The following is a 20,143-nucleotide window of genomic DNA, read 5'->3' on the forward strand; positions in this document are numbered from 1 at the left end:
GGCACTTTGTGGTCGACATACTAATTTGCTTGAACGCAGCAGGGCAAATGCGCCGTCTCCCCCCGTATCGTGCGCTAAGATCGTGCCCGACATCTGTCGTGCGCGTTGCGATCCAGAAGCGGAAACTATCGCTCGATGAAAGAAAAAGTATAAAATGAATCTTCAATCTCATCACCAGCATTGCGATGGGGTCCCCCGTGCAGCCGTTGGGGTCACGCCGTAAACACGGTGGCTTTATATTGGGTCTGTTGTTTCTTCGGTGGCGGCGAAAGTTTACCGTCCAAATATTCCGCAACAAAAAAAAAACAACCTCGTGCCTTCTAGCCTTTCACAGCCATCAACCGCAGATTGCTCATTTTCTGGCGACGCTCAAGAATAGGTCACGTAGCGCAGTCGCGCGAAACCGTCCGTTGATTGAAACGGTAAAAGGAATTCCGGGGACCATCTCTGTTCGTCGCTCGAGAGGGTGGCGAATCGGGGTCCAGCGGAAAACTAGAGCACTTCAGCGAGAGTCCCTGTTGTTTGGGTGAATAATTTATTCCAGAAGCCCAAGAAAAGGGCCTACTCATCGCAAACTCTCCACGGGACGGAAGGTACTTGGTTTTGTGTAGTGAACCTTTCCAGGCTCCTTTCTCTTTGCGTACGCTTTTGATCGCAGAGATCAACCCCGATGAAATTAAAGGAGATGAGCTGGGGTAAAAGGTTTTCATTACCAGATTTGTATCCAAATCCCTTTCGTTGGTCGGAGTTCCAAGCTGCCTGATGTGGAGGATTCTCAGGCGAACCCCTTTTTTTGTTTTGGTTGATGGAGGCTGGAGAGTTCTCTCCTTTCCTGGAAGAGGAAGTCAACCAACGATCGGAACTCATTAAACGATGTCTTTCTGGAAGGGACACAACCATAGACTTCCGCAGCCAATGACGATGTGTCCAGTGTCCTGTCCCGACACTCGCAGTGGGAGTTTCCAGTGCCAACCTCCCGAAATAAACCCGAACCTTCAAGAAACCCCGGCGCTACATGTTGCTTTTATTTCACTTTTCGCACACCTTCGTTTCGGGTTGCCAGCGCACGGTTTATCTTATGTCACATTGATGTCACACCCCCAGTAGAGTGTGTTGTTTGCGTCGTCCCGTCCCGGTAGATGCTAGCAAATGGATGTCAGTTCTCTTTGCACTCCTACTTGACCCGCTGCAATTAAGGCATGTTAGTGTCATGCATGTCTCGCTGTCCCGGGCGTACCGTGTTGTTTTGGACCAAGCGTAAGGCACCGGAGGCGACGGCGGTCCTCCATGCTAGGCCGCAATCTCTTCGATTGTCACCCTTAGTTAGGGAAATAATTATGAAAAGTAATCGAGAAGCAACACAACAACGGAGTGAACGAAAATACACAGACACAGATCGGTGTTCGCAACCTTCGGGCGCAACACGTCGCCGGGACTGGCCAGGTTGGGTGTATACAGATAACGCACATCCAGACGGATACAAAACTAAAATGGACAATGCCTCCTACGGTGTCTGGCGTCGGGCGAAGCTGTTGGGCTGAGAGTTGGCCCTTACCACGCGGTGAGATGGCCGCTGGAACTGTACGGGTGACAGAAGTGAAACTGACCGTATTACATTCTGACCAACAGCTTGACATTACACTGATTACAGCTGCGAGGGCTGCTTTCGAGACACATGTACCTGGTCGAGCTGATCTCTTGCGTAGGACGAGGACAATCTCAAGGTGAGGCGAGTGAATGGAGTACGACAGTTTTGAAAGAATGTTCAGTTTTATTGCACACCGGCACCGGTACGATAACGTAAAGGTTTCGAGAACTTCTCGATAACTTCGTGCTGGCTTTTTTTTTTTGTTGTGGCCCCGGGACTATGTAGCAAATTTGTTGACAAAATCGAAAATTTTGAAATGGCGTTGAATGCAACAAAACTAAATAAAAAACAAGGGCCCACTCACGCTTAATCCAATCCGCATCCGGCATAAAACAATCGGGTCAAATTTAAATAATAAATTGTATTTTTCGTTCGAATCATACAAAAACAAACATCAGTCAATAATTTATTTCCCTTTCGATGGAGAAAAAAACACCGCTCACTCGGACCATGAATATTTGAGTACGATCCGTTGAATTTTGTTTTGCCGTGCCCTGCAGTCGGTTTTGCGAAGTAGCTAGCTAGCTTGCGGATGGAGCTCCCGCCGGATGGTGAGAATCGGGTTCTCAACGGTAATAAATATTGACAATTGCCGCACCATCGATAACATTTATCTTCATTGAAGCATTGAACGGTTTTTTTGAGCACAAAAACCCCTTTTTCACGTCTAACAAACCAATAGCAATCTTAATTCTTTGGAGAATCCCTTGAAATGCACTTGTGATCGAGTTACGTAAGGCATGCCTCTGTCTGGAAATGTCTCAAAATCCCAAATGTGGAAGAGCGAACCAAAAGAAGGTACAGGAAGGTACTGCTTCCATGCCAAAACTTCACCACTTTGAGCTGGGTGGAATGATATGGGCTGTGTATAAATGATTCCCTGCAGCACACTCGGTAGACGAAAGTTTCGGAAAAAGGATTCGTAAAAAGGATGTAATGGAACGGGGTTACAATTTGAAAGGTTTCAATTTGGTCGGATGTAACGGGGCAGTTGTATTTTTGGATGTTGGAGTTTTTTTGTGAACGCATTACGATGGATTCCATAAAAAACCCAATAAAACATGCTTCCGGTTGCAAGGCTGCTTCCATGGTATGTTTCGAATCTCGGGACATTTTGGTGTATGTTTGGAAAGCAAAGAAAATGGTACAGAAATTGCAATTAAGTTCGCAAATACTTTACTACACTTTAGCTGAACATTATGTTCTATCTCCAAAGGATTTTGGGAAAGGATTTTGTAGCTTTATCTTTTCTTTGCTATTGCCACACCATAGAGCCCTTTGTAGTGCTTTGGGGAATTGTTTGAATCATTACCCAACGATAATGCTTATTCAAAGGCGTCATTGAAGGACAACTACGGGACCCATAAATAGCCAACGCAGTCGAGGCAATGATCGATTTATGGCTGACCTTGGTCAAAATGGCACGGAGGAAAGTAGAATTGTAACAATACCGGACCGATTTCATTTGCTAGCTGGTTGTTTAGCCAGGCTGGAAGCAATAACTATTTGTATAATCTGCTCAGCTTAACTGTGATATCCAGCATGGATCAGAAATAATTAGAAGTTGGGTGATTCTATTAATCCTTGAAAAGGAACTTCGCTTAGCAGGAGGAAAGTTAATTAACATATTTACCCTAACGAAGCAACGTAATGTTGCTATTGATTATGATTTAATCAAATTTCCATCAAACTTTGCTCTTCCTCTCTCCAATCACCCCCACAGACAGTTTACCTTCAGGACCAAGAGTCCAAATTCGATTAAATAAAATGTGACCGGGCACGTTTTTTTTTTCTCTTGCTCCCCACGAGGATTAAGCTATACGGTGGTCAGTGATGGTGGAAACGATTGGCGTAATTGCAGAGGCTACTGCCTGTTTATTGCTTTTGTGCAATAAAGAAACCTTACCATGGGCAACATATTTTCCTGCGATAAGCTTATGTATTTGGTTTTAATATCCGCCCGGATAAAAAACAACAAGAGTTTCCAATGAGTTTTTCTTGGACGGTTTGAAAATGTGAACATATTGTTGAAAAATGTTTAAACTTTATTTTACGCACATAAAATATGTTGTGTACCATTTTATGGCTTATCAGACGCTTATTAAGTCCTCTTTTCAAAACTCTTTTGCATGATATTGATATGCGTATAAATGCCGGTTTAAGAAAGGAAAATTAACCTTGGAAACCTTTGAAAGTTTTCATACCGATTGTAACGATTTTCTTTTATCTCGCCTTATGTTTCAATTTCAGTCCGACCGTTCCGACTTTCCGTTCTCGCTCACACCCGCTTCCGTTGACTGTTGGGTTCGTATTTCTTTTCTTCTCGAGTAAACAAATATTCCTTTATGTGTCCAGCTTTGGGACGCGGTTGGACAGTAGCACCTGGCGATTAATATTACGCGAGAAGGGTCCCCAGCGTTAATTGTTAACCGCAACAGACAATACGGTCATCCTTGCTGTTGATGGTGGTCACCAGCCAACCGTGTGCATTTCCTGTTGGTGGGAAATTAATAGTACGGTACGGTACCATTTGAAAAACCTGTACACCTGTAGAAAGCAGAGTACCAGGAGTGGACATTGTGCTCGGAAACCCTTTTTTGTCGGCAAGTGATATAAAAAAGACAGGAAATTAAAGGCTTCAAACTAAAGTCATCCGTATTGTGCTGTCAGTATCGTCGGTCAGAGGTAGGGACTGTGTCTCGTGTTTTAATGTCGGGATTTGGGTCACCTGTTCGGCCACTGCGCCTATCAAGGATGCGTTCGGTGCCGAGTTTTCCTTTCCTTCTATGGTTTCATCAACATCATTTCGCATTATTAATGTTTCATTTAGGCGATAAAATGTACTAAGTGCAGTGCAGTAAGGTGTAATGATGATGAAAGAAGAATGATTCATTTACAAACCCAGATAGGAGTTTTCCATTGCAAAAAGAGGTTCCATAGAGTATTCTCTTTCTATTTAAATAGCTAATAGACAAGGAAATTTCAGTCATATTTTCTATCCAACATTAGATGATTAAAGCTGGTATTTGCTAGCTAGCGCAACATTGTCAGTGCACAAATATTTTCATTTTCACAAGAGTTCAGCATCCGGACTGTAGACGCTTGTGGAAAAGAAAAAAAGTATCTCCTCAGTTTCTTTACAGTTTTCATCGCATTTAATTGACAGACCAAAAAAAGTGCAGCAAGTATTTAATTTCTGCTAACAGTTCCGTTGCCTATCACGTACACATTGTTGCACCGGGTATGTTGGGAAACTCACATTTTACATGTTTCACACCGAGGGTGGCAAAGAATGGCTACGTTCCGGTCCCGGGATGTTTCTTCCTCCAAGCGCGGAACCTCATTTGGTTACGATGCCACACTGTAATGCATTGTTTCGCCCGGATAGCTTTGCGCAAAAGCTCTCCCAAGCTAAATCGTTGCCTCGGAATGGATATTTACCGACTTTTAGTTCCCAGCTGGCCTGATATAAATACGCAAACAATAATGGTACAATCATGATAAGATATGTCAATGCTTTTCATTTGCATCTTTACTGGTGCTCCACAAACATAAATGCAGCGTAAGGGTACAAAGGAAGAAAGTTATGATTTTACGTGAAGATTTTAATTAAATTAGCATAATAAAAGATGGCACTACTGTTGCGCAACAGTAAAGCAGAAGAACGTGGACACGGGTACCAAAAAACAAACCAAACAAAATGTTTTGATCATAATCGGGGCGAACGACAAACATGTCAATTAGTGACGGGATTGTGCATAATCGAGTCCCGTGGACTTGAAGCAATCTTTCGAAACTGCCATGCCTGATCTAAAGCTCGCCCATGTGTGCCGGTGCTCGTGTGTTAATTATCTCCACGAAATGTGCCGTTCTCTCGGAATCGGCGGTTCATGTTAATTTTATTAAAAGCCACAACACAATCGAGTAAATTTTCTTTTTATTTTCATTATTTTTCCTTTTCCACCACACCCCACGGGCGCGAGAATGCAGTGGGTGAGGTTGGTCAAACGCGAAGGAGAGGGGGGTTTTGGAAAATTTCTTACCATTTTGTTCATTTTCGTCTTTTACATGGCCCCGGTTTGATGTTTTGAATGTTTTGTGTCCGCGTGCCGCATGAAAATTCCCGGGAAATTAAAAGGTAAAGCGCGCGCGTGCTCTTGCGCTACCGGCACCATGGCACCGGCCGCCGCTGTGCCGATGGTAATTGGTGAAAAGGTATGCTTTATTTTCACCTGCCCAGCTGTGCTTACGAATGTAAATATTCCCTGACGAATAATAGCGACCTCGGCCGTGTGCATGCCGGTCCTAACCCGGCACAGTGGAAATGGAATTGGAAAAATGGTAATGGAAAATGAAAGGAAAATTTTGACCGCCCTCACCGGTTGGATTGGTTGCAGGTGTTGGTGGGTAGGTGTGTGGGTGTGTGGGTGTGTGTAATTGTAAAAGTGGCACTGAGCCAAAATGGAAGAAAGCTTTCGATACGCGTTGGACAAACAGCTGCTCGTGGAAGTTTGCAGGTGGTCCAGTTTTTCCCCGGGAAAAGCAAAGCAAACCGAACATAAATAAACAGCTGGTGGGTTATATTGAATCATTTTCCACGTTCGGGCGACTGCGCCGTTGGGTTTGGGGTCTGCTATAATCATTGGGTGATGATTTATGCAGACGAATGGGATGGTTCATATTTTGCGATAGGCCCACGATCGGATCAATTTTAGTTATTTGCATTTTTCCGGTGATTTTGCAACAAGTGTGGTGGGAAAATAAACAATAAAAAATATTTTAGAAAAAGCAATCATTCTTTGCACATTAATATAGTAATAAAAGAACGAATTCTCCGAACGAATCTTCCTCACAAATAAAATTAAACTTTCGCGTCAACAAAACGTCCAGCAGTGCTGTAACGGAGCGATTTATCTTCTCCATCTTGGATGCTGACCCGGTAAAACATCTGTTCGCAACATAAACAAGAAACAATATTTTCCTTTCATTAACAGTTTTTCCAAGCCTTCTCGTTCGGTAGAATAAACAAGCAGGACCGGAACATACTCAACGCGCGCGCGAAAGCCTCAATCAAAACTTCATCCGCACCGGTTTATCGCCGGTTCCCTGGTACACGGTGCGTGTGTACATGCGCGCGTAGTGTGCCAATGTCTAATTAGCTAAAATTAATTGCGTTATAAACTGTATTTACTTTTCCCTTTGGGACCGTTCCCGCAAACAGTGAGAGTGTCTACTACATAACTCCATCAGAGGTCTCGCATCCGAACCCCAAGGTTCGTGCGTTCCCGTAGTTGTTAAACGCACCAACTTCTGGTTGGTTGAGTGCATTTTCATTAAAAGTTTCTATGTAACTGATCAGATAGAGCACACAAAAAAACCACATACACACAGTTATGTCTGGGAGAAACTCCCAGAGGATAGGACAACGGCAAAGGACAACAGACACCATCGTTTGAATGGGTTCGTCGCGGAATACGGCACATCATTCCGCAAGATGTGCCAACCACGACGGTGAATGATGAAGATGGTGATGATGATAATAATGATAATGGGTATCTAACTCCCGCTTGTTCTGTTTGGCCGTACAGTGGGAAATGCTAGAACCTTCTATTGTGGTTATGGTCTGCAGGTAGATGTTACCGGTAGCACTTGGAAATGAAACGTGAAGCCCTTCAAAGCATTTGCTAGATCAATCATACTGAGAAGAAGAATCACGTGCTTGTTGGCTTTCACATTTCTGGTACACTGCTGGAAATAAATAAAAGGGTGGAATTATTTGCAACTATTTATGTTATTAAATCAGTAACTAATATAAATAATATTTCATCCAGAGACGACGCAATCCAAAGCGAAAGAGAGGATCCAAAAGGCAACAGTTGTTTACTCTCTGCCTAGGAAACTTAATAAAAATAATATTGAAGAGAAGTTATATGTCATATCCCGTTCAAATAATCATATTAATTTAATCGCCTTAAAGTACAATTAATTTTCAATTATCTAAAATCAAATGTATCCGTATCTCCGTTAAAATCAGAACAGTGTACGGCATAACATTAGTACCTAATTAAACAATTTAGCAAATTTGCACCTTAAGCTATTGCCATCAGTGTATTTTACGAGACTATCTGACTGTTTTATTAGCGTCAGTTACAACATTCGCGGTACAGCGAAGTCATGTCATCGTGTATTTTATTACTCTCTAATGATCTTGCACGTGATTTACATTCGTTTTATTAAGTAAATGGTTCCATGAAGCAAAACCAGCGAAATGAGTCGTTTCGGGAAAGGAAACGCATGATAATAACGTTTAACCTCGCCGGTACATAATGTAATTTTAAAGTAATGCAATACATAATCCGCTTTCTTCCTGCGCCACACGATCGTGCGGTGTTGATCGGGTGTTTCTTTTTTCTTTAGTTGTTGCTTCTTCCGCACAAACAATATAAACTGTGGCATATTATTACCAGCGACCAGCGCTGTGGTGCGTCAGTGATCACAATTTTCGGCAAATCCCTTACTGAACTGAACCCCTTTTAAGCGGTCTCATCAATCACGCGCAAGCCTCAGTAATTAGCTGGCGAAGTGGAATTTCTCGCCAAACCGTACGCGGACGACTCGGCTTCATCTATTATGCACACTATGGGCGTGCAGTGATGCTTTTTTGGCCGCTTCCACCCAGGTGTTGTAGGTTGGGCGAGAGATTATGCTACACTGAATGGATGCCCACCACACCGCAGAAGGGCGAGCGAATCCCGCTATGCTTCTGATGAACCGGCGACTTCGGACCCAATAGACCTCAATAATAATATTTCGAGCAGTTTTAGAGTAGCCTAAGGGTGGCAAACCGAAAAAAATGGAACACTTAGAAACAACAAAAACAGTATATCTTCAAGCACCAAAGTATTTCATTAAGGGTCTTACACCGCACCTATACACTTTCCCTAGCGCTCAGCACATAATGAGCACAATTTACGATCGCACATCGGCCGAAAATTGCCAATCAGCGAAACCGCGATCCCGCGAGGGCAGCATAAAGCGTTGTGCTGCAGCATAATAACTTTCCATTTTAGTGCCGTTGTTGTTTTCTTCGATCCGACACCATTTCGGTCTAGTTTCTAGCGGTCGTGCGACGGCATCTTAGAAACGGGTTCATTAATGGAAACGGAGCCTCTTCTTGCGATGTTGAATATACGCTCCACAGCGAAAGATGCGCTCGAATTCGTTCGCTTTTTTCATGATGATTTCATGTGTGCGAATCAAGGAGGATACTCTAGCTGTCCGGTACCCCTCTGTCCCAGCCCAGGTCAGCTAGCAGAGACGGTCCAACGTGGTCGAACAGCTTTTAATTGGGTGCATAAAATTTAATTTCTGAAGCTTCGAGTTGCCCATGGAAGAAAAGTCCTCTATCTAGGAAAATCCTCGATCTAGAAGACCTTTGGTTCATCTCACTCTCTGGTGGTCTGGACGTTTAATAGCAGATTAATTAGTAGGGGTATTATCGAAATGGTTTTAATGGTGCTGGATGCGAGGTGATCTATCTGAGGCTACGAGGAAGATCTTTTAGGGCAAACTGTTGCAAATTCGTGGAAAGCATGAAACTGGAACCATCATGATATGGATGAAAAGTTGAAGGTCAGAGCTCTCTCCTATTGGATATTAAATAACGTTATAGCTGTGAGCTTTTCTCAACCCATTCGTGCCAGCTTCTTCAGATTGCTTTTACCCAGGCACACTCATCGAAAATAGGACAAATTTATTACGGCAATGTGGAACATGTGAATGTCGCATGGAAAGCGAAAATCCATGTCACTGCAAATGTGCAGCTTGCGTCGAACGTACATGTAATTGCTTTCGCTTCGTTCGGTTCTTCCGGATGGGTGTAATGCTCTCTCCCGGCAGTACCACACCAACCCTTACCGATGCGGGTTCGGCTAATGAGCAGCAGATTGCGTTCTAAATTAGGTCGATTGAATCGTTTTGGGAGAGGCACTGACGTCGCGGTTGTGTCCAGGTGGGCATACCATTTAATGAACTTTTAAAACATAACCACAAAACCAGGAATCGCTTCAGATCGAGCGGCAATCTGTACGTCAGCATAAATACTCTCAACACTTTAATTACTTCTTCTGGCTTAACTTTGTGGTTCTCCAATTTTTTTGCGCCTGTGTGCAACATTGTTGAGGAGACGAATATTGGACGGAAGACACCGACAAGGGGTAGTGGCGCACAAATTTGCATGCGAACGAAAAATCAATCAATTAAAAGCGCCATCGTCAGCCAAGTGCAGGTTACAGTTACATTGAACGTGCCAATAGGTACCCGGGGAAAACCCCCGTCAACAACCACTTGACGCTTCCACCACAATGGAGTGGAAGGCTGAAGCACAATGGAAAACAGCAACTCTATCGACCCACAAAAAAAAAGTGCATACATTCGCGCTTGTTTGGTGGTTTCGGTTGTGCGGTGCGCTTTAAAGCATTCGCGTTTGCACATTCCATTCGCGAAAAAGAAGGGTTACACTCAAAAGCCCACACTCACTCCCTCTCTCTCGTTGACTCGGTGAAAATGATACCGCATGCTCAGCGAAAAGGAAATGAAGCCTTTCCGTGAAGGACGTTCCGTGCTTGGAGGGCGTCTTTGGCGTCGATTCACACCGCCGTGTGAATGAAGTGTGATGTACGGCGTACCGGCAAACACTTTGGAAATGCAATTGTGTGCCGTTCCTTTTTTTATTATTTCCCCATACTCCCAGCACGCCACGGTGGACAGAAATGTGCTAAAAAAAAGTGCCTGGCTTCTAAAAAAAGATGAATAAAACTCTCCAAATTCCCCGACAATGCTTTTAGTGGCGTGTGGAAAGTTTGCATTTTCCACTGGGGAAATCTAAGGAAAAATGCTCAGACACCAGAGGCGTCACCACCAACGGCTGTCACCATGAGCTGCTTTTGTTTGTGTCCTCCTTTTGTGCATGGTTTCGGATCCAAAAAGGTAGTGCGGGTCCGGTCGCTATCAGTAAGAAGATGAACGGAATGCGATTAGATGGAGTGGAAAGCTTCTGCCTGGCTTTACCGGCAGATGGCTATGGCCGGTGAGGAAATAAAATAAGTACGGAAGCATATTTGCGTCTGAAAGGATTCTCACTTACGTTCGTGCCGTTGTACCGCTGAACCAGTGCGGCAAACAATAAATCACACACCATTAAGAGCCATGTCTTATGGCGATTCACCTTTAAGCTTTGCACGCTACCATAGCTTAATGGTAGATACAATCGTCTTCCTTCCATTCGAGAAGGTGCTTTATTGCTGACAGAAAAGTTTTTCTACCAGAAGATTATATTCCACGTTTAATCTTACCTGTATATATGGAGCGATGAAGGCAAGTCCTTGGGACTAAGTTTAAAGCCGGATTAAAAGAAGCTTTACTGCGAAGTTTGATTTGCAAAAAAGAACTTTATCAGAGCCAGATGACAATGTTTTTCTATTCACTTAATGTCGCTGATTGTCTTTTGTCCTCCTAAATGTATGCAAATTGAGGTCTTGAGATACGACATTAGGCTAATTTGATTACCTAATTGCATACTATTAGGCGTTTTCTAATTTATAGCACATCTGTTGCTCTGACGCAGTATCTTTCTTCACTTTTAAACATGTTGCATATTTTATTGCATATTAATGTGTTAAAAAAAATTGACCTTCACTTTCTTTCCCTATCACCGAATCAGCGATGTGTGACTTTACACCACTGTTAATCCAACCACCCGGCATAAAAGTGGCCTTTTGTTCTATGCTAAATGCTGTGTAATTTATTCATTCCAGTACGGTACCGCTCATTATGCTTATTTTTATGTTTTTATCCTTCCTGCTCGTACCATTCCAGCTCCAGTACGCCTACTGCCGGCGCTAGGGGGAAACTTTGCGGATCGCTGATTCCTGCCAAGAAAGCACGGAAGGAACCGGCTGATTAAAGTCCTCTGGCACAACCACTCACGGGAGGGACATTTTTTCCGGCATCTGTAGCAGCTTTCTTTACATCCGTCGTCGTCCCACGTGACACACGCGGAACAGGGCGTAGGTGACCGCGGTTCAGACGGGGGTGCATTATCCGGTAAGTAAAATGTGTCATTTCGGTGTATTATGCGGCAGTTGCCGGGGGTACTTCGTGCGTCTGTGGCCGCGTGCCATGTTTTTTAGCCTCGATGTCTTTAGCCCTCTTTGTGACCGTTGGCGTACGACTGTGTTTTTTTTTTTGCTTCTTCCTTACCACGATTGTTTCGTTTGCGGTTGCGGTGTCGCAAGATGGGCCGAGTGCCTCCCAAAGACGCCTGATGACAAGCGGTTGTCAGTCTCGGTTTCCGGTCCGATGGTTGCGTACGAGCCAACGAACTATTCCGTCGGTCCAGGCCGGTGTGTCTTCGGCGTACCAAACATTCTTCGAATGTCATGCAGTGCAGGTCATGTTCCACTAGACTGAGCTCGATCCGATTAGCGGCTTGGTCCGGGTACGGGTTTTTCACCGCATGATCGCCCCAAACACCAAAAACCGTTCGAGTGCGCGTGCACGATGGTGCGATGAAGTTTAGGAGTGCGTTCTAAAAAACTTTTCCCTCCCGCAACAGACACACGTGGAGGTCTTGGTTTTGAGAGAAAGTGGACAAATATCGTGCCTTGCCGCGTACGGGACTGTTGGTTGTTTATTTTTTTTTTCAAACATTATAGTGTTTTGCTTCGCCCTTCCTTTACACAGTGCGCGCTTTCTTGGCAGAGTAGCCAAATTCCAGACCGGTTGGATAATTGGTTATGTTTGCATTTTCCGTTAGAACGCACTCTCCACGGACGGCTCCACCGGTGGAGGTTCCTTCCAGCCGTTGCTTGGACACCGTGGCTGTCATTCGTTAATGTCGTGGCCAGCCAACCGTGTAAGCTCGGAGCAATACCCGAAGTGTATGACCGAAAATGTATGTCCAAACCAAACCGAAAAGAACCTGCCTAGGTCAATGCGCTAACGGCACGCAGCCGTTTATGCTTGCGGCCATCCTCGCCGGGGCTAACGATTTTATGTGTTTTTGTCCTCTGGTAGTTTGAGATGCTGAAAAGTTGTTCAAACAACATTATGCTGCGTTAAACACGACGTACGTGCACATCCCATGCGTGCGGCTGCGTGCACGTACCGGAAGATCACGAATCAGCGCTGCAGTGGCGACGGTGCACAGGGCACTACTTCTAGGAGAGTTAACCTGCCCGGCAGGCTCGTACCCGATGAATCGAGAATTGAGTGCAAGCAGAGACATGTTTGCTGAACCGATACGGTACGGTGTGCCTTCGTTGGAATGCAAATGTTTACCTCTTGCGGAGGATGAAACGAAAGCTCAGGTTGGGCCTTCAGGGATATTGGGAAAAAAATATCGAGATTCCATCAGCAAGTGGCCACGATGTTGAGCGTAAATTGATTTTCCAAAATCCTCCTCTTTGCCATTGAATAACGAAAAGCGATATGATTGATTTGCCTTTTCCAACCTTCATTGTATAAAAGTTTATATCCTACATGAGAAGAAAATTCTATTTATAGAAAAATAGATTTTATAGAAAATTTTATTTATAATTTTTTCTAACTATCTTTCTACTTTACTTAATACAAATATTTCACACAGCACCACACTGTCTTCACATCATGAGTGTACAAACTTTTCCAAGAATTGTTTTGTTTCATTCTGTGGTTTTCTAACCTCATCACTGAATAGCTTCACGTGCAGATAAACCGTGATTGCAAAATGGCTGTAATTTTATGGCTTCGGTTTCCGATTTTTCCTCATCTGAAAAATCATCCCTCGCTCTTCGGTAAATACCCTTAAAAGCATAAATTTGTCACTCACCCACTCAGGTAATGGGGGGAGGAAAAAGGGAAGCACCATCACATTTTAGGTCCAATTTACGATGTCCTTTTGCCACAACTGCCCGTAGGTGTGCGTACGTTGGGTTTTGCTAAAATGTCTTAGTCATCTTTTTCTATCTGTTGCTAGCCAAACAGTTTTGGAATGTGATCTGCAATTTGCTGCCCACCGGTCTGATTAATCTCCGTCCCTGCATCCCTTGCCGGTCGCTCCCTTGCGCTTGTGGTGTTTCGGTGAGATGTCACCTCCAACGGGGGAAAAACTTTTTGGCTACCTACATCTTTGCTGACAGTCGGGGGCCGGTGCTGTTTGTTCATCTGCCCCGGGATGACCCTTTCTGGTGGGTTTTAGGAAACATCAAAATATCGTGCGAAAACGTGCGTGGGAAAAGGAGTTTGGTTTCGTGAATACGCACTGGACATACCGTTTGGGAAAGCGGAAAATCGGACATAGACCGTGTAGTACAAATGGAAAGCTTATTTTTATTTCTGGAATTTTTATCATTCTCGTCACTAAAAAAAAAAATTACTTCGTACGAAAATAAGAAACAATACGTTCAAACTAAGAACAAAACGAAACATACGGCGGTTATGACATGCTATCAGAGTTGGTTTTTTGTTGAATCCTCCAACACCGGTTTACATGTACAGTCAGAATGGTGTATAATAGCCATCCTCTTCCCATTGTCATGCTGTAGTAAAATAATAACTTTCAACCACAAACCATTGTGTACTCTCGCAATTGTTACATTTGCATTCGTTGTCGGAAGCATTCGTGTTTCTTGAAAAAAAAAAACCCTGACAACCAGCGCAGAGATTTATGCTAAGTATGAGCATCGTACAAAAGCTCAAGGAAAGCATAAGAGCAGAAGCCACAGCTGGAAATGGAAATGCAAATCCACAATGGAAAGCAAAATATTAGACACAAATGCGATGCATGCAAATGTTGTGAACAATGGATAATACTACTTAACAGATATTTACAGTTAGAGTATCTAATCTTTCCTAAAGTAGTACAAGTAGTTTAAATCTTTAAATCTTTTAAAATATACTTTAAAAATCTTTTGTTGTATATACTTTTTATGAAAATGTACAACCAATTCTTTGTTGTATATTCTGTTGCTGATCTTCGTGATCTTCGTCTGGGATCTCCTTAAGCAATAAATCATTCCATAACATATCCACAGTACTATAGAACCTTTTCTTGAAACAAAACTAAAAGGACATACCGGCTCTCCTAGGGCTACTTCAACATGGCTCTCAGCTCATTAGCATAAGTCTGGGGGAGGGTGGATATAAACTTCTGAAAGCATTGATATCCATCAAATGCTTTTTAATACTTGCAACACTTTTTACTACCCCATTGTGGGTAGTCATAGACCAGATTGGAGCTTCCATCTAATGGATTTCCAACTCGCAAGGTTGCAAACTCCCCAAAGGGCAACCGTTCGGGGTCTACCGTTCGGAAATGGGGTCAACATTTCGGATCGATCGTTAATCCCCCACAACGCAAACAAATGAACAGCAAAACCACGATTAGCGAGTTCACACTGAGCCCGTCTGATTAATACACCCCGGATATATCTTATCTACGCGTGGAACCATAAATCACCGCCCTTGCGACTGCAATACCGGCAAAAGCCGAGCTGTGTTCGGTCGAGATTCACGCCCACCCGAAAAAAACGGAGAGTCTGAAGGTTCCGTAACAGGAGCCCCGGGATTTTAATATCTTCCTGCTGGCGATCTGGCACTTTCCGTTCAACAGGATTCTGTACGTCCCGGGAAGTTTCGGACAAAAAGCACACCAAGATACCTGCGTGCCGGACGTGGACAAGCAGTGAATTTTATCATTCCCGGTGAATGTAGACAAATAAATACGACATTAGTACATCGACGCCACAAATAATATCACGTAATCGGTGGGAAGGAAATGTTGTGCAATTATTATTCACGGTTGCCGTTTATTTTCCTGAGAGGTTTTGCTGAATAAGTATGAAATATAAACCCTCGCGGCCGTTGTGGATACTACGGAAAAAGGTCTTACTGTGTGTGGAGGAGGCACGTGCCTTGAATCTTTAACCGATAGGGGATGAAAAATCGAATCCGGCTTTATCAAAAGCTCTTAGCCTGGACCGTCGCATTAGTCGGTAAGACTTGCCGGGATCGTATCTTAATTGATAATTCGTGCAAATGCTGCCACCATTTTTAATCTGTTTATTTGTACTTTCTCCACCAACGCCACGATACCGTCGAGTGTTGCATTTCAGCATGCTTTATGGCACATCGTACACAAATTGATCCCCAATGGTACCGGTGCGGAAGAACATCTGTAAACAACGTGCGGTACAGACAGGCTGGGTGCATTTTATGATGCGAAGCCAAATCACTGCTGTCCACCCCTCGAACCCCGGGGAATGGGTGAACAAGATTACGATTGGGTTCGCCTCATCCACCGGTTAGCGTAATTGTAACAATTACGTTACGAATGTGCTACCAGCGAGCGCACATTGTCACGGTGTGCCCGGGGTAATACCGGTAGCCCGGTGACCGTCATCATCGCTGTTATGGCACAGCCATGCCAAGATACCGACCAGCGCACAATGTGTTGCAATTCCGTACGTATGAAATGTCGCGCCAAATTAGATGATGAAACAGGCCAGCCCTGTACGGTCCAGCAGGGGTGCGACCACGAGCACCTGTCGCTCATCGCCGAAACCCTATTAGCGAACAGCGGCGTTCCACGTTTCCCATGTGTGGAATCACCCCTTCCCGTACGAAGGGGACTCCCAATATCAGTCGGTGGAAAATCGCCCGTGTGAGTGTTGGGAAAATCTCGAACTGTCATCAGAAGTGGGAAAAGTGAACCAAACCCCAAAACGGGGATGCGCCAGGGAGATAAGAGGGAGAGTGGGAGAAAAAAAAACACCAAATCCGACACACACAAACCGACATACTAGCAAATATGACTTTGGCCGACGAGAGTGAAAGAGCGAAATAATGACCACTAATGCAATGTATGATTGTAGCTAATTGAGCTCGCATTGCGCAACGCGCTGGCCAGTGAAAGCGAGCTTTACTACATGATGCTGTAGCCGCTGCCGCAACCCGGCGGGTGTTTTGTTTTGATGCTCTGTAGCTCTCCACCACCGCGCTCCACCATCGCTTTCGGATGCCGTCCGTTAAACCGAGGCGCAAGTATGGCCCCGTGGTTAGCCTCCATACGCGAGCGCATGCGTGTGCGTCCAAACGTAGCATTATCGATGACTCTGGGTGCAAATTCCTTGGACATGCGAATAGAAGACGGGCGGCAACGATGGGATGTGTGTGCCTTCCGACCAGGTGGGATTATGTGCGCTTCCGTTGGTTAATCCTAGGTTTTCTGGGGAAATTCAGTATATTTTAAGACGGCATCCGGCTGATGCTTATTTTATTGGGCTAATTTATTTTCATTTTGTAAAAAAGGAAACTCTGATACATGTGCTACTAGTACTGCAGATCAACCTCTAGAAAAAAATAATCACATTCTCTATATTTAACTTGAACTGAATGGATTGACGTAATATGACTTTGGTTATTTTACAGCTTCAGATATCCGTCCCACATATACAATACAATGTATATTATGGATAAGAAAAATAGTGCTTAATCGAAAAATATTTATAAAAACCCGACTACTAGGATTTTTATAAATACTAGTCGATTAAGCACTATTTTTCTTATCCATAATATATATTGTATTGTGGTTGCTTTAATAACTTAAATTTACATTACAACATGAATCAATACATTCAGATCCAACAATATCTAAATTTCATGTATTCATGCATGTGCTTGTATTGTTTTCTCTCATATCTACTCTTTTAGATAAATATCCCTTTTTCTGGGTTTAATATCAATTTTTCTTAATCGTTTATCTTTTTTTTTATTCCCATCTGTTATAATACCTAAAGTTTTTAGTTTTACATAAAGTTTATAAATAGTTGGATTAATTTTTTTTTCATAGTGGAAGAAAACATCATTGTTGTTCTGACCCTTTCTGTTTTATGCTATTTTTCTCTTTTAGGCAATATCTCAATCAATTACTCGCATTACATTTGACTTTGTGTTACTCTAATGCCTAACGAAGGGCACCGTCGTATCACTGCATTCTATTTTTAGAAATCATTTATTTTACGTCTTATCGATTACAACCGTCTTATTTTATTGGTTCCTTATAGATGAAAAAATAATTCGTGGTTCAACGTTTTCCCTTTCAATGCTAGCAAAACAAATCAAATATCATCAATCTCCAGCAAAGTTGCACTCCTTTTATTATGGCTTCGGATGTCTGGAAGTCCCATTCACCCCAACCGCATTCGGTGCATACCTTTCCGCACGTTATTATGCCGTACCAAAAAGCTAGCAAATCAAAAAAACCCCCTGAAGAGGAGCTGCCCCTAAGCAACTTATAAAACAGTGTGGTGTTCATAACTTCACGAGAGAAAAAAAAAACCCTTTAAAATAGTCATAAGTTTTCCTTGCGCTTCATACTTCGATGCACTCGAAAACATTCGCGCAGAGCGTATGGGCGTAGGGCGTTAAGCTTAAGAAGCGAAAAGGTACGGGTTTTTGGGACAGAACAAAAACAGAATTAGTAAGAAAAGAAAACCTGAAAATACCCCGAAACTCGTTAAGCTTTCTGCGGATGGAAATGGTACAATTTTAATGAATAAATTCCATCCGACCAGTCAGCCGGTTTGGTTGTGTGTGTGTGCTGCAACGGAAAGCGGCCCGGTCGGAAAAGGACCAAATCGCCCACCCGTGGCGGTCGGAAGGAAATGAAAAGCACGAAATGTGCTGCAGCTACGGTGTGATGATTTGCTTCGAAAGGAATTGGTTTCATCGTACCAAAGGTACACAGTGCAGTGCAGTTCGAAGGTTTGCGAAACGAGCACACCAATCTGAAGCGAATAAATAAAAGGAAATGGTTTGATTTTTCCGATTGTGGTACAGAGAAAAAAAAGCCGCAACAGGTCGAAACAAAATTTTCCTTGGAAGAGTTGTGTAAGGAGAAGCATCCTGTGTGGGCCAAGAAGCAATCAAAAGTTTTGGGTTGGAATAAAACTCTCTACAGATGCGCGTTAAGTTTGGTTGGCTGAATCTTATGGTTTATGGTCTTGATTGTGAGTTATAGTAAATGTTTAGACGATTGACGAGTAAATGTTCGATGACGAACTATAATTTGCAACTACAACGTATACAAAAAGGGAACACCCAAGACAGACAATAATTAATCAAATTGATTGATATTAACAGCAATTGTTAAACCACTTCACAGACAAACAATTGATTACCAGGGCAGATGGAAAAGAATTGTACCTCCCCCTATTTGTTTGCGCCAATCGAATCAACGTCACCAGCAGCTTCAAAGCAGCATCTCGTCAATCATAATTAATGGTACCTTCTCATGCTTTTTGTGCCCAACTCTTCCAAGGGTCATTAAAATGCAATGACTGTACTGGCGCGGGAGCAGCAGGTGAAATCATTATTGGCATCAACCATCAACCGATTGCCATCTTCTTGCACCTTTCTATCAATCGATCGATATCGTCTCGTTGGTGGTCCCGTTTTTGTGCCCCCAAAGATCGTTGAAGGGCTTGGCGCAAGCTAGTAAATAGCAATACACGAGACGAAGAAGCGAACCTGGGCGATCAAATCGTCACCAAGGTTTTTTTTATGCCGGGAAGATGTGCGGTGTGCAAGTGGGTAGGAAAAATCAATGAATTTTTCCTTCCAGCATATGAAGAAGCTTTTGAATTGTTAAGCAAAACGAAGAAAAAAGCTTCCATGAATATCCTAAACTGTGTAAGCTTTCCCGCTGCACGCATAGTAGAAGTCATGAAAACGCCATGCCAGGATGATGGCATCAAGGTAGCTGATAAATGGTTCCGGCGCTCGTCGTTCCAAGGTTATCGATTTCTTTCGGCCAAACGGACGGCAAAATTTCCACATAATTGACATGTTTATCTTCAGGGAAATCCACCATCCGCGGTGAGTGTTTGCTGGTGACTCCCTCCCATCTCCAACGAGACGAAACCGGCGTGTATTGTGGAGTTGACTTTGCTCATGCATAAGCGATCGCAAAACAATATCAGGTCGAGCATTAGAACGACGAGCCTCCAGTGACGTCGCAGCAGCCGCGTGGCTGTGTGGCTGAAAGAATGTCATGCAAAATGTGTGTGATGATTTTATGGAAAACAGTCTGCGCGAGATGAAGCCGAAAAGGAGAAGAGCAAAAACATGAACAAATTCTCATGAAGATGCCACCGGAAGAGCGTTGGTGTGTTCGGCAGATTGGAGCATACCCTCGTACAGCGCAGGCTGAGTGTAGCATCCGGGCGCTGGAATGGTGTTACTTTTCATATGGTATCTTCATCCGATAACGATTTTCCTTCCGCCCGTGCCCGGTATTACCGGGCCAGTACGAGGGGCACATCGTCACGAGTGACACGGGTGTACAATCTTCACAAAAGTCACGTTTCGTGCAACATTTTCTGGTGAATTGTTCGCACTGGTTGTTATGTTTGCACCATTGATACGGTTCGGCAACATTTTCCCAAATGCCATCCA

The 20,143-nt window shown here is 43.6% G+C and overlaps 1 long non-coding RNA gene across 1 annotated transcript in view; it reads left to right on the top strand.

Annotated features, from left to right (window-relative positions):
- The window catches only part of LOC128303728 (uncharacterized), a 47,332-nt gene that overhangs the window by 25,888 nt on the left and 1,301 nt on the right, over positions 1 to 20,143 (top strand). The window contains exon 2 of the long non-coding RNA XR_008287398.1: positions 11,525 to 11,752. This is a non-coding gene — a long non-coding RNA (uncharacterized LOC128303728). The remainder of the gene's footprint in view (positions 1 to 11,524; positions 11,753 to 20,143) is intronic.

The sequence above is a fragment of the Anopheles moucheti genome, chromosome 3, assembly GCF_943734755.1.
Source record: "Anopheles moucheti chromosome 3, idAnoMoucSN_F20_07, whole genome shotgun sequence".
Classification (NCBI taxonomy): domain Eukaryota; kingdom Metazoa; phylum Arthropoda; class Insecta; order Diptera; family Culicidae; genus Anopheles; species Anopheles moucheti.